This window comes from Amaranthus tricolor, chromosome 4 (assembly GCF_026212465.1).
Source record: "Amaranthus tricolor cultivar Red isolate AtriRed21 chromosome 4, ASM2621246v1, whole genome shotgun sequence".
Classification (NCBI taxonomy): domain Eukaryota; kingdom Viridiplantae; phylum Streptophyta; class Magnoliopsida; order Caryophyllales; family Amaranthaceae; genus Amaranthus; species Amaranthus tricolor.
Genome location: NC_080050.1, coordinates 2251543 through 2264565, shown reverse-complemented (window position 1 = coordinate 2264565; position 13023 = coordinate 2251543).

Genomic DNA, 13023 nt, shown 5'->3' with positions numbered 1-13023 from the left:
AGGAGTTGCAAAGACAAATACAGGAGCTTATGGACAGAGGGTATGTTAGAGAAAGCATGAGTCCATGTGCTGTTCCCACCTTACTTGTTCCTAAAAAGGATGGAACATGGCGAATGTGTGTTGATAGCAGGAGCATGAACAACATTACTGTTAAATATAGGTTTCCCATACCCTGAATAGATGATATGTTGGATGAATTGTCAGGATCTCAATGGTTTAGTAAGATAGACTTGAGAAGTGGGTATCATCAAATCAGGATGAGAGAAGGCGACGAATGGAAGACCGCATTTAAAACCAAATATGGCTTGTATGAGTGGATGGTTATGCCATTTGGGCTAACTGGAGCCCCAAGTACCTTCATGAGATTAATGAATGAGGTCCTAAGACCATTTTTAGGAAGGTTTATAGTGGTGTATCTTGATGACATACTAGTATACAGTAGGAGTGTAGAGGAACACCTTGACCATTTGGAACAGTTGTTCAAGACCCTTAGGAAACAGAGACTATTTGGGAAACTAGAGAAGTGTTCCTTCTTATTAACTGAGGTTTATTTCTTGGGATTTATAGTAGGGAGACAGGGAGTGCAGGTAGACCCTACAAAGATAGAAGCCATTAAGACTTGGCCAGTACCCACTAGTATCACTCAGGTAAGGTCTTTTCATGGCCTAGCCTCTTTTTACAGGAGATTCATTAAGAATTTTAGCACCATTATGACACCAATCACAGACTGCACTAAGGGGAACACTTTCAAATGGACCACAAAAGCACAATTAGCTTTTGAGAATATTAAGGAAGCCATGTGTAACCCTCCTATTTTGAGACTACCTGATTTCAGTAAACCATTTGAGGTAGAATGCGATGCCAGCAACACAGGAATAGGAGCTGTCTTAATCCAAGAAGGTAGACCTGTAGCATACTTTAGTGAAAAGCTAAATAAAAGTAGGATAAATTACTCAGCCTATGATAAGGAATTCTATGCCATGGTTAGAGCTCTAGAGCACTGGTCCCATTACCTTAAGGGACAGCCCTTTGTCCTGCATTCAGACCATGAGTCCCTTAAACATATCAGTGGGCAAAACAAACTTAGTGCCAAACATGCTAGGTGGGTTGAGTTTATGCAAAGCTTTAACTTTGTTGCTAAGTATAAGACTGGGAAAACTAACACTGTGGTAGATGCTCTAAGTAGGAGAGCACACTTATTAGCTATCTTGGATGCCAAGGTATTAGGTTTTGAAATAATTAAGGAACAGTACCAAACTGATCCAGACTTCAGTACCCTTTACCAACAGTGCAGCCAACAACCACAGGGCCCATTTAGTATCCAGCAGGGGGTTTCTCTTCAAAGGGAACAGGCTATGTATTCCTCGAACATCTTTAAGAACAGCCTTAGTAAGAGAGATAAATGAGGGAAGCTTAGCAGGACACTTTGGTATACAGAAAACCTTGGACATGTTAGCCAAGCACTTTTATTGGCCAAAAATGTTGGGCACAGTAAGCAAGATCATTTTAAGATGTGAGCCTTGTATCAAGGCAAAAATAACATTCCATAAAGGAGAATACAAACCCCTACCAATTGCACAAAGACCATGGGAACATGTAAGTATGGACTTTATAGTTGCCCTACTGATGCGAGTACGGGTTGAATGATTCAAGAACTCGCTTAATCCCTCCAAGCACTACGCCAAGAATGATCGTGATACGATGAAACACACTCACAAAGCCTTGATATGATCAAACAATGTTGATCTTGAGTGGGACAGCAATGGCTTCACTCACCACCCGGCCCGCACCCTCCAACCTCACCAATGCTTCACTCACAAAGGCTAGATGGAAATGCTATAATCTTTCTTTGCTTCACTCACAAAGGAAGAAGATAGGATAGGAAATACAACCTGAATTTCCCCTTGAAGAGAACACCCCTTCTTGATTCTAATTTCTTAGAGCCAAATTTTTATTAACCAAATCTTCCTGTTTACACAAGTGAGGGCCTCTATATATAGGCCTCAAATACCATACAAAGGCTATATTAGCACATGCCTAATTAAAAAAAAACACGTGCTATTACAAGGTACTTAAAACAGAAACAGAAAGCAACAAAAACATTTAAACAATTCTGATCTGTAAAACAGTCGAGCAGCCCTCCTTCAGCTCAGCTTCTAGGACTCCACGTGGATTCTTAGCATAGTCCTAGGCCTTTGATGGCTAGATCCAAGTACCAAGATTCCATTTCCACTTTAGCCCACGTCATGGATGCATAGGTTTGGTCTCCACGTGTCGTGCAAGGTGGCCTGGTCGCTAGGAGACTCTGTAGCTTGGGTTCTGCTGGCTGTTCCCATTTTCAGGCACGTGATGCTGTTCCTTGGTGCTGCCTTGGCTTCCTTGTTCCCAAAACATGATCTTGGGGTTATACTTTAGTCCTTGGCAAACATCCTTGGCCAGCCACCCAACACTTGATGCATTTGCATCACCTACCTAGAACACAGAGGGGCAAAGATGCAGCATGGTTGTGGTAGATAGATTCTCCAAAATGAGCCATTTCATAGCATGTAATAAGGTGAATGATGCTAACCAAATAGCCAAGCTTTACTTTGCAGAAATTGTACGGCTGCATGGGGTCCATAGAACGATAGTATCAGACAGGGATAGCAAATTTTTAAGCTCTTTCTGGAGCACCCTGTGGAGACTGCTTAACACCAAGCTTTTGTACAGCACCTCTCATCACCCACAAACTGATGGGCAAACTGAGGTGACCAACAAAACATTAGGGTCAATCCTTAGGACTTTGGTAAAGAAAAATCTAAGAGATTGGGACCTTAAGCTGTGTCATGCAGAGTTCGCCTATAATATGAGTCCAAGCTAGGCAACTAAGATATCACCTTTTGAATGCGTATATGGAATGAATCCTATAATACCTATCTCACTAATTGATCTTCCTTCACATTACAGACCACATGGGGATGCTAAGCAGCATGCTGAGGACATGATAACCATCCATAAGCAAACCAAGAAAAATATTGAGCAAGCTACTGCTAAGTACCAGCAAAAAGTTAATACAAGCACTTCAGCTTCACAAAAGTTCCAGGTTGGAGACTGGGTATGGATTCACCTGAGGAAGGAACGATTTCCAAGGCAGAGGAAAAACAAATTAATGCCAAGAGCTGATGGACCATTCCAAATTACTGACAAATATGGGGATAATGCGTTTAAAGTAGACCTGCCTGATCGATATGGAGTCTCCCCCATATTCAACATAGGGGATTTACAGCCATACTATGATAACTCTGAATTGGGGACAATTCGAGCTGAAGAAGGAGGGAATGAAACAAGTACACCTTCTACATATGACCAGCGTAAGGGTAATACTGGGAACAGTATAGAGGAACAGCGTGCTGAACCTAAATCAACCCAAGTTAAGGAAGCTGATAAACAAAGAACGGAGGTACAGCTACTCAATAATATGAACGTACATGGCCCAGCATGGAGAAAAGCGTACACAGTTCTATATATAAAAGAGGAAGGATAAGGAACAGCTGGAGAAGGAACAGTTAGGTGTTCCTAAAACCTGACAGAAGAACTAGCGCATTCTATTTTAAGCCTTCTGTTAGAGCCGTTAGAACTTAGGCGCCTTTTTCTTGATTTTTAGCCGTTAAGAGGAGAAAGCCAAATCTATAAATAAGGCTCCCCTCCAGTTTGTAAGACATTCAATAATTCAGATTTGATAATTCATATTCAGTTGTAATCATTCAGAAGACAAGTGTCTGTTTCTGTTTGTTCTTCATTTTCTGTTGGAGAGTTTGAGTGTGTTCAAGCCTTCACGGATTCATACTTCTCCAAGATCACGTTGATCTTTGTGAGAATTGTGAGGATTAAGGCCTTGTATTCCTTAGGGGAATCGGTGTCTTCTTCCAGGATAAGTAGTCCTTCAAGATTACTTAGAATTCGCCTTAAAACAACCCTTTGATCGAGAAAACCTTTAATCAAAGAAATCATAACAAATCTTCCGCTGTAAACTTGTTCCAACTTGGTATCAGAGCCATTTTCTGGGGAGGGACACAAGGAGATACGAGGTAATAGGTAACTTTGCGTTTTCTGAGAAGAAGATTAATCAGGAAATCAAGTATCGTTTGTATTTTGTTTCAATTGGATATCACAGGTATAAATTCAATTCTTCCTTGTTATTAATTTCTGTGATTAAGATTTGTGGAGTTCAATTGAATCATCTTACACCATTTATTGTGGAAAAAGATTCCTGAAATCTGATTCTATTGTCATTGCATGCGTATCAATTTGGTGTTTGATAATCGAAATTTTTGAGTTTTCGCAAAATTGATTCATATAAGTCAGTTCTTGATTGTTTTAACGGTGTTCTTTGATAAGGAGTTAATCGCCTTCACTTACAAATTTGGAAACTTTGCGTTGTCTTTTAAAATTGTTGGTTTAAATAATCTGATTCTTGAAAATTGTTCGGTGAAATTAGGGTTTATACATCAGTGCATTCGTTGTTGTTTTTGGAAATTGGTTGTTGGGAAAGTTTCTTGCAAGATTGTGGCTGGTGATTATTTGAATTGTGCTTTTGTTTTGGTTTCTGGAAAACTTGTTGTGAAGATCTTCTTGCAGGTTCTGGTTGTTAGTTGTCTTACCATTGTTTTGTTTGTGAGTGTCTTGGAAAATATGGACATGGATGAGAAACTAGAAACCCTTACCAATTTAGTCCAGCAACTAGCCTTGACTGTAGCCAATAATATGGGGAATCAAGGGGAAAGACCACAACAGCTTCTGCAAAATAATAGGAACAGTGAGGACAAGACCTTGAAGATTGACTTACCTAGTTTTGATGGACAATCTCCAGACCCAGAGGTGTATCTAGATTGGGAAGCCAATATGGAAAGATATTTTGACTTCAAGGAAACCCCACTTGAACAGCAATTTAAGCTAGCTAAGATCAAACTGACCAAGCTTGCTGCAATATGGCTAGAAGGAGTGCAAAAGCAAAGAAGGAGGGAGGATAGAGAAAGAATCAATACATGGGAAAAATTAAGAAAGCACTTGAGAAGGAAGTATGTCCCACGCAATTATAGACAGCAATTGTATATGAAATGGGGGACATTGAGGCAAGATAATAGAACTGTGTCAGATTATATTCAAGAATGGGAACGACTGTCTGTTGTTTGTGACACCAATGAAACTGAGGAGATGAAGGTTGGGAAATTCATAGGAGGACTAAGGGAAGATCTGAGGAAAAAGTTGGAGTTGATTCCAAAACTTACCTTTAGCTTGGCTTGTAGTAATGCTCTCACCTTAGAAAAATATTCTAAGAAGAAATCAAGCATGGGCAGCACCTACAATAGACCAGTGAGGAATTATAACCCAAAGAATATTACTACACCAACACCCACTGTGACTCAGACCAATGCACCAGATAGGATCCCACCAATGACTAATACCACTAAGGATAAAAATCCCAAGGACTTGAAGGGGGTTGTTTGTTTTAAATGTCATGGACATGGTCACATTAAGAGTGAGTGCCCCAATGCTAGAGCCTTCACTGTGCAAGAATGGGCAGAGATTAAGGAAGTAGGTAGACCTAGGGCCATGATGGTTAGCAGAAATGGTAGGGAGGAGTTAGTTTGGCCTTCAACATCTGAGAAAGACCCTGATGATACATACTGTGTAAATGATGAAGGAGTCTTAGAGACTTTTGAGGGAACTGAGGACAGTGAAGAAGAAGGGGACAGAGAGGAAGTGTATCCTGAACCGGATATGCAAAATTTGTTGATTAGAAGAAACTTTCATGCTACCCCAAAGACCAAACCAAATGATCAAAGAGAAAACATCTTCCAAACCAAATGCAAAATTAAGAACAAGGTGTGTGATCTGATCATAGATGGGGGGAGTGAAACTAACTGTGTCAGCAAGGATTTAGTTCAGACCTTAGGCTTAGAAACTAAACCACACCCACATCCCTATAAACTAAAATGGTTGGATAGCAAGGCAAGTGGTTTTGTTAAGAAGAGGTGTTTGTTTCAGTTTGCTATAGGATCATTTGAGGACAAGGTGCTTTGTGATGTGTTAGACATGACTGCCTGTCATGTGCTCTTAGGTAGACCATGGCAGCATGACCGAAGGACTTTACATGATGGCTATACTAATGTTTATACCTTGAGACATGAGGGAAAAATTAAGGACCTTATGCCCTTGCCACCCCACAGGACTGTACCTCCACAGCAACCAATAGGCAGTGGCTTCGCCTTACCTTCACAGAAGACAGTAGGCACTTCACTTCCACAGAGACCTGTAGGTAATGTGTCGTTGATAAATAGAAAGGTGAGTATTAAGGAGGTCAGGAGAGAAGGACTAGCATTTCTTTTGTTCAGCAAGGAAGTAACACAAGAAAGTAGTCAACCAGACCCCAGGATCACTAACTTGTTGGACCAATTTGCTGATGTTTTTCCTATAGAATTACCAGTAGGGTTACCTCCATTAAGGGGTATTGAGCATCAAATAGATCTTATGCCAGGAGCAGCACTACCCAATAAGCCTGCATATAGAACTAGCCCTGAGGAAACCAAGGAGTTGCAAAGACAAATACAGGAGCTTATGGACAGAGGGTATGTTAGAGAAAGCATGAGTCCATGTGCTGTTCCCACCTTACTTGTTCCTAAAAAGGATGGAACATGGCGAATGTGTGTTGATAGCAGGAGCATGAACAACATTACTGTTAAATATAGGTTTCCCATACCCTGAATAGATGATATGTTGGATGAATTGTCAGGATCTCAATGGTTTAGTAAGATAGACTTGAGAAGTGGGTATCATCAAATCAGGATGAGAGAAGGCGACGAATGGAAGACCGCATTTAAAACCAAATATGGCTTGTATGAGTGGATGGTTATGCCATTTGGGCTAACTGGAGCCCCAAGTACCTTCATGAGATTAATGAATGAGGTCCTAAGACCATTTTTAGGAAGGTTTATAGTGGTGTATCTTGATGACATACTAGTATACAGTAGGAGTGTAGAGGAACACCTTGACCATTTGGAACAGTTGTTCAAGACCCTTAGGAAACAGAGACTATTTGGGAAACTAGAGAAGTGTTCCTTCTTATTAACTGAGGTTTATTTCTTGGGATTTATAGTAGGGAGACAGGGAGTGCAGGTAGACCCTACAAAGATAGAAGCCATTAAGACTTGGCCAGTACCCACTAGTATCACTCAGGTAAGGTCTTTTCATGGCCTAGCCTCTTTTTACAGGAGATTCATTAAGAATTTTAGCACCATTATGACACCAATCACAGACTGCACTAAGGGGAACACTTTCAAATGGACCACAAAAGCACAATTAGCTTTTGAGAATATTAAGGAAGCCATGTGTAACCCTCCTATTTTGAGACTACCTGATTTCAGTAAACCATTTGAGGTAGAATGCGATGCCAGCAACACAGGAATAGGAGCTGTCTTAATCCAAGAAGGTAGACCTGTAGCATACTTTAGTGAAAAGCTAAATAAAAGTAGGATAAATTACTCAGCCTATGATAAGGAATTCTATGCCATGGTTAGAGCTCTAGAGCACTGGTCCCATTACCTTAAGGGACAGCCCTTTGTCCTGCATTCAGACCATGAGTCCCTTAAACATATCAGTGGGCAAAACAAACTTAGTGCCAAACATGCTAGGTGGGTTGAGTTTATGCAAAGCTTTAACTTTGTTGCTAAGTATAAGACTGGGAAAACTAACACTGTGGTAGATGCTCTAAGTAGGAGAGCACACTTATTAGCTATCTTGGATGCCAAGGTATTAGGTTTTGAAATAATTAAGGAACAGTACCAAACTGATCCAGACTTCAGTACCCTTTACCAACAGTGCAGCCAACAACCACAGGGCCCATTTAGTATCCAGCAGGGGGTTTCTCTTCAAAGGGAACAGGCTATGTATTCCTCGAACATCTTTAAGAACAGCCTTAGTAAGAGAGATAAATGAGGGAAGCTTAGCAGGACACTTTGGTATACAGAAAACCTTGGACATGTTAGCCAAGCACTTTTATTGGCCAAAAATGTTGGGCACAGTAAGCAAGATCATTTTAAGATGTGAGCCTTGTATCAAGGCAAAAATAACATTCCATAAAGGAGAATACAAACCCCTACCAATTGCACAAAGACCATGGGAACATGTAAGTATGGACTTTATAGTTGCCCTACTGATGCGAGTACGGGTTGAATGATTCAAGAACTCGCTTAATCCCTCCAAGCACTACGCCAAGAATGATCGTGATACGATGAAACACACTCACAAAGCCTTGATATGATCAAACAATGTTGATCTTGAGTGGGACAGCAATGGCTTCACTCACCACCCGGCCCGCACCCTCCAACCTCACCAATGCTTCACTCACAAAGGCTAGATGGAAATGCTATAATCTTTCTTTGCTTCACTCACAAAGGAAGAAGATAGGATAGGAAATACAACCTGAATTTCCCCTTGAAGAGAACACCCCTTCTTGATTCTAATTTCTTAGAGCCAAATTTTTATTAACCAAATCTTCCTGTTTACACAAGTGAGGGCCTCTATATATAGGCCTCAAATACCATACAAAGGCTATATTAGCACATGCCTAATTAAAAAAAAACACGTGCTATTACAAGGTACTTAAAACAGAAACAGAAAGCAACAAAAACATTTAAACAATTCTGATCTGTAAAACAGTCGAGCAGCCCTCCTTCAGCTCAGCTTCTAGGACTCCACGTGGATTCTTAGCATAGTCCTAGGCCTTTGATGGCTAGATCCAAGTACCAAGATTCCATTTCCACTTTAGCCCACGTCATGGATGCATAGGTTTGGTCTCCACGTGTCGTGCAAGGTGGCCTGGTCGCTAGGAGACTCTGTAGCTTGGGTTCTGCTGGCTGTTCCCATTTTCAGGCACGTGATGCTGTTCCTTGGTGCTGCCTTGGCTTCCTTGTTCCCAAAACATGATCTTGGGGTTATACTTTAGTCCTTGGCAAACATCCTTGGCCAGCCACCCAACACTTGATGCATTTGCATCACCTACCTAGAACACAGAGGGGCAAAGATGCAGCATGGTTGTGGTAGATAGATTCTCCAAAATGAGCCATTTCATAGCATGTAATAAGGTGAATGATGCTAACCAAATAGCCAAGCTTTACTTTGCAGAAATTGTACGGCTGCATGGGGTCCATAGAACGATAGTATCAGACAGGGATAGCAAATTTTTAAGCTCTTTCTGGAGCACCCTGTGGAGACTGCTTAACACCAAGCTTTTGTACAGCACCTCTCATCACCCACAAACTGATGGGCAAACTGAGGTGACCAACAAAACATTAGGGTCAATCCTTAGGACTTTGGTAAAGAAAAATCTAAGAGATTGGGACCTTAAGCTGTGTCATGCAGAGTTCGCCTATAATATGAGTCCAAGCTAGGCAACTAAGATATCACCTTTTGAATGCGTATATGGAATGAATCCTATAATACCTATCTCACTAATTGATCTTCCTTCACATTACAGACCACATGGGGATGCTAAGCAGCATGCTGAGGACATGATAACCATCCATAAGCAAACCAAGAAAAATATTGAGCAAGCTACTGCTAAGTACCAGCAAAAAGTTAATACAAGCACTTCAGCTTCACAAAAGTTCCAGGTTGGAGACTGGGTATGGATTCACCTGAGGAAGGAACGATTTCCAAGGCAGAGGAAAAACAAATTAATGCCAAGAGCTGATGGACCATTCCAAATTACTGACAAATATGGGGATAATGCGTTTAAAGTAGACCTGCCTGATCGATATGGAGTCTCCCCCATATTCAACATAGGGGATTTACAGCCATACTATGATAACTCTGAATTGGGGACAATTCGAGCTGAAGAAGGAGGGAATGAAACAAGTACACCTTCTACATATGACCAGCGTAAGGGTAATACTGGGAACAGTATAGAGGAACAGCGTGCTGAACCTAAATCAACCCAAGTTAAGGAAGCTGATAAACAAAGAACGGAGGTACAGCTACTCAATAATATGAACGTACATGGCCCAGCATGGAGAAAAGCGTACACAGTTCTATATATAAAAGAGGAAGGATAAGGAACAGCTGAAGAAGGAACAGTTAGGTGTTCCTAAAACCTGACAGAAGAACTAGCGCATTCTATTTTAAGCCTTCTGTTAGAGCCGTTAGAACTTAGGCGCCTTTTTCTTGATTTTTAGCCGTTAAGAGGAGAAAGCCAAATCTATAAATAAGGCTCCCCTCCAGTTTGTAAGACATTCAATAATTCAGATTTGATAATTCATATTCAGTTGTAATCATTCAGAAGACAAGTGTCTGTTTCTGTTTGTTCTTCATTTTCTGTTGGAGAGTTTGAGTGTGTTCAAGCCTTCACGGATTCATACTTCTCCAAGATCACGTTGATCTTTGTGAGAATTGTGAGGATTAAGGCCTTGTATTCCTTAGGGGAATCGGTGTCTTCTTCCAGGATAAGTAGTCCTTCAAGATTACTTAGAATTCGCCTTAAAACAACCCTTTGATCGAGAAAACCTTTAATCAAAGAAATCATAACAAATCTTCCGCTGTAAACTTGTTCCAACTTGGTATCAGAGCCATGTTCTGGGGAGGGACACAAGGAGATACGAGGTAATAGGTAACTTTGCGTTTTCTGAGAAGAAGATTAATCAGGAAATCAAGTATCGTTTGTATTTTGTTTCAATTGGATATCACAGGTATAAATTCAATTCTTCCTTGTTATTAATTTCTGTGATTAAGATTTGTGGAGTTCAATTGAATCATCTTACACCATTTATTGTGGAAAAAGATTCCTGAAATCTGATTCTATTGTCATTGCATGCGTATCAATTTGGTGTTTGATAATCGAAATTTTTGAGTTTTCGCAAAATTGATTCATATAAGTCAGTTCTTGATTGTTTTAACGGTGTTCTTTGATAAGGAGTTAATCGCCTTCACTTACAAATTTGGAAACTTTGCGTTGTCTTTTAAAATTGTTGGTTTAAATAATCTGATTCTTGAAAATTGTTCGGTGAAATTAGGGTTTATACATCAGTGCATTCGTTGTTGTTTTTGGAAATTGGTTGTTGGGAAAGTTTCTTGCAAGATTGTGGCTGGTGATTATTTGAATTGTGCTTTTGTTTTGGTTTCTGGAAAACTTGTTGTGAAGATCTTCTTGCAGGTTCTGGTTGTTAGTTGTCTTACCATTGTTTTGTTTGTGAGTGTCTTGGAAAATATGGACATGGATGAGAAACTAGAAACCCTTACCAATTTAGTCCAGCAACTAGCCTTGACTGTAGCCAATAATATGGGGAATCAAGGGGAAAGACCACAACAGCTTCTGCAAAATAATAGGAACAGTGAGGACAAGACCTTGAAGATTGACTTACCTAGTTTTGATGGACAATCTCCAGACCCAGAGGTGTATCTAGATTGGGAAGCCAATATGGAAAGATATTTTGACTTCAAGGAAACCCCACTTGAACAGCAATTTAAGCTAGCTAAGATCAAACTGACCAAGCTTGCTGCAATATGGCTAGAAGGAGTGCAAAAGCAAAGAAGGAGGGAGGATAGAGAAAGAATCAATACATGGGAAAAATTAAGAAAGCACTTGAGAAGGAAGTATGTCCCACGCAATTATAGACAGCAATTGTATATGAAATGGGGGACATTGAGGCAAGATAATAGAACTGTGTCAGATTATATTCAAGAATGGGAACGACTGTCTGTTGTTTGTGACACCAATGAAACTGAGGAGATGAAGGTTGGGAAATTCATAGGAGGACTAAGGGAAGATCTGAGGAAAAAGTTGGAGTTGATTCCAAAACTTACCTTTAGCTTGGCTTGTAGTAATGCTCTCACCTTAGAAAAATATTCTAAGAAGAAATCAAGCATGGGCAGCACCTACAATAGACCAGTGAGGAATTATAACCCAAAGAATATTACTACACCAACACCCACTGTGACTCAGACCAATGCACCAGATAGGATCCCACCAATGACTAATACCACTAAGGATAAAAATCCCAAGGACTTGAAGGGGGTTGTTTGTTTTAAATGTCATGGACATGGTCACATTAAGAGTGAGTGCCCCAATGCTAGAGCCTTCACTGTGCAAGAATGGGCAGAGATTAAGGAAGTAGGTAGACCTAGGGCCATGATGGTTAGCAGAAATGGTAGGGAGGAGTTAGTTTGGCCTTCAACATCTGAGAAAGACCCTGATGGTACATACTGTGTAAATGATGAAGGAGTCTTAGAGACTTTTGAGGGAACTGAGGACAGTGAAGAAGAAGGGGACAGAGAGGAAGTGTATCCTGAACCGGATATGCAAAATTTGTTGATTAGAAGAAACTTTCATGCTACCCCAAAGACCAAACCAAATGATCAAAGAGAAAACATCTTCCAAACCAAATGCAAAATTAAGAACAAGGTGTGTGATCTGATCATAGATGGGGGGAGTGAAACTAACTGTGTCAGCAAGGATTTAGTTCAGACCTTAGGCTTAGAAACTAAACCACACCCACATCCCTATAAACTAAAATGGTTGGATAGCAAGGCAAGTGGTTTTGTTAAGAAGAGGTGTTTGTTTCAGTTTGCTATAGGATCATTTGAGGACAAGGTGCTTTGTGATGTGTTAGACATGACTGCCTGTCATGTGCTCTTAGGTAGACCATGGCAGCATGACCGAAGGACTTTACATGATGGCTATACTAATGTTTATACCTTGAGACATGAGGGAAAAATTAAGGACCTTATGCCCTTGCCACCCCACAGGACTGTACCTCCACAGCAACCAATAGGCAGTGGCTTCGCCTTACCTTCACAGAAGACAGTAGGCACTTCACTTCCACAGAGACCTGTAGGTAATGTGTCGTTGATAAATAGAAAGTTGAAGAAATCATTTCATTTACGGGTCACCTAATTCCATTTACATAGTCACAATATTGTATTGTTTGAATTATCGCGGTTTTACTTGTTATTAAATTTCTCAACCATAATTTATAAATAAATTAAAATTTA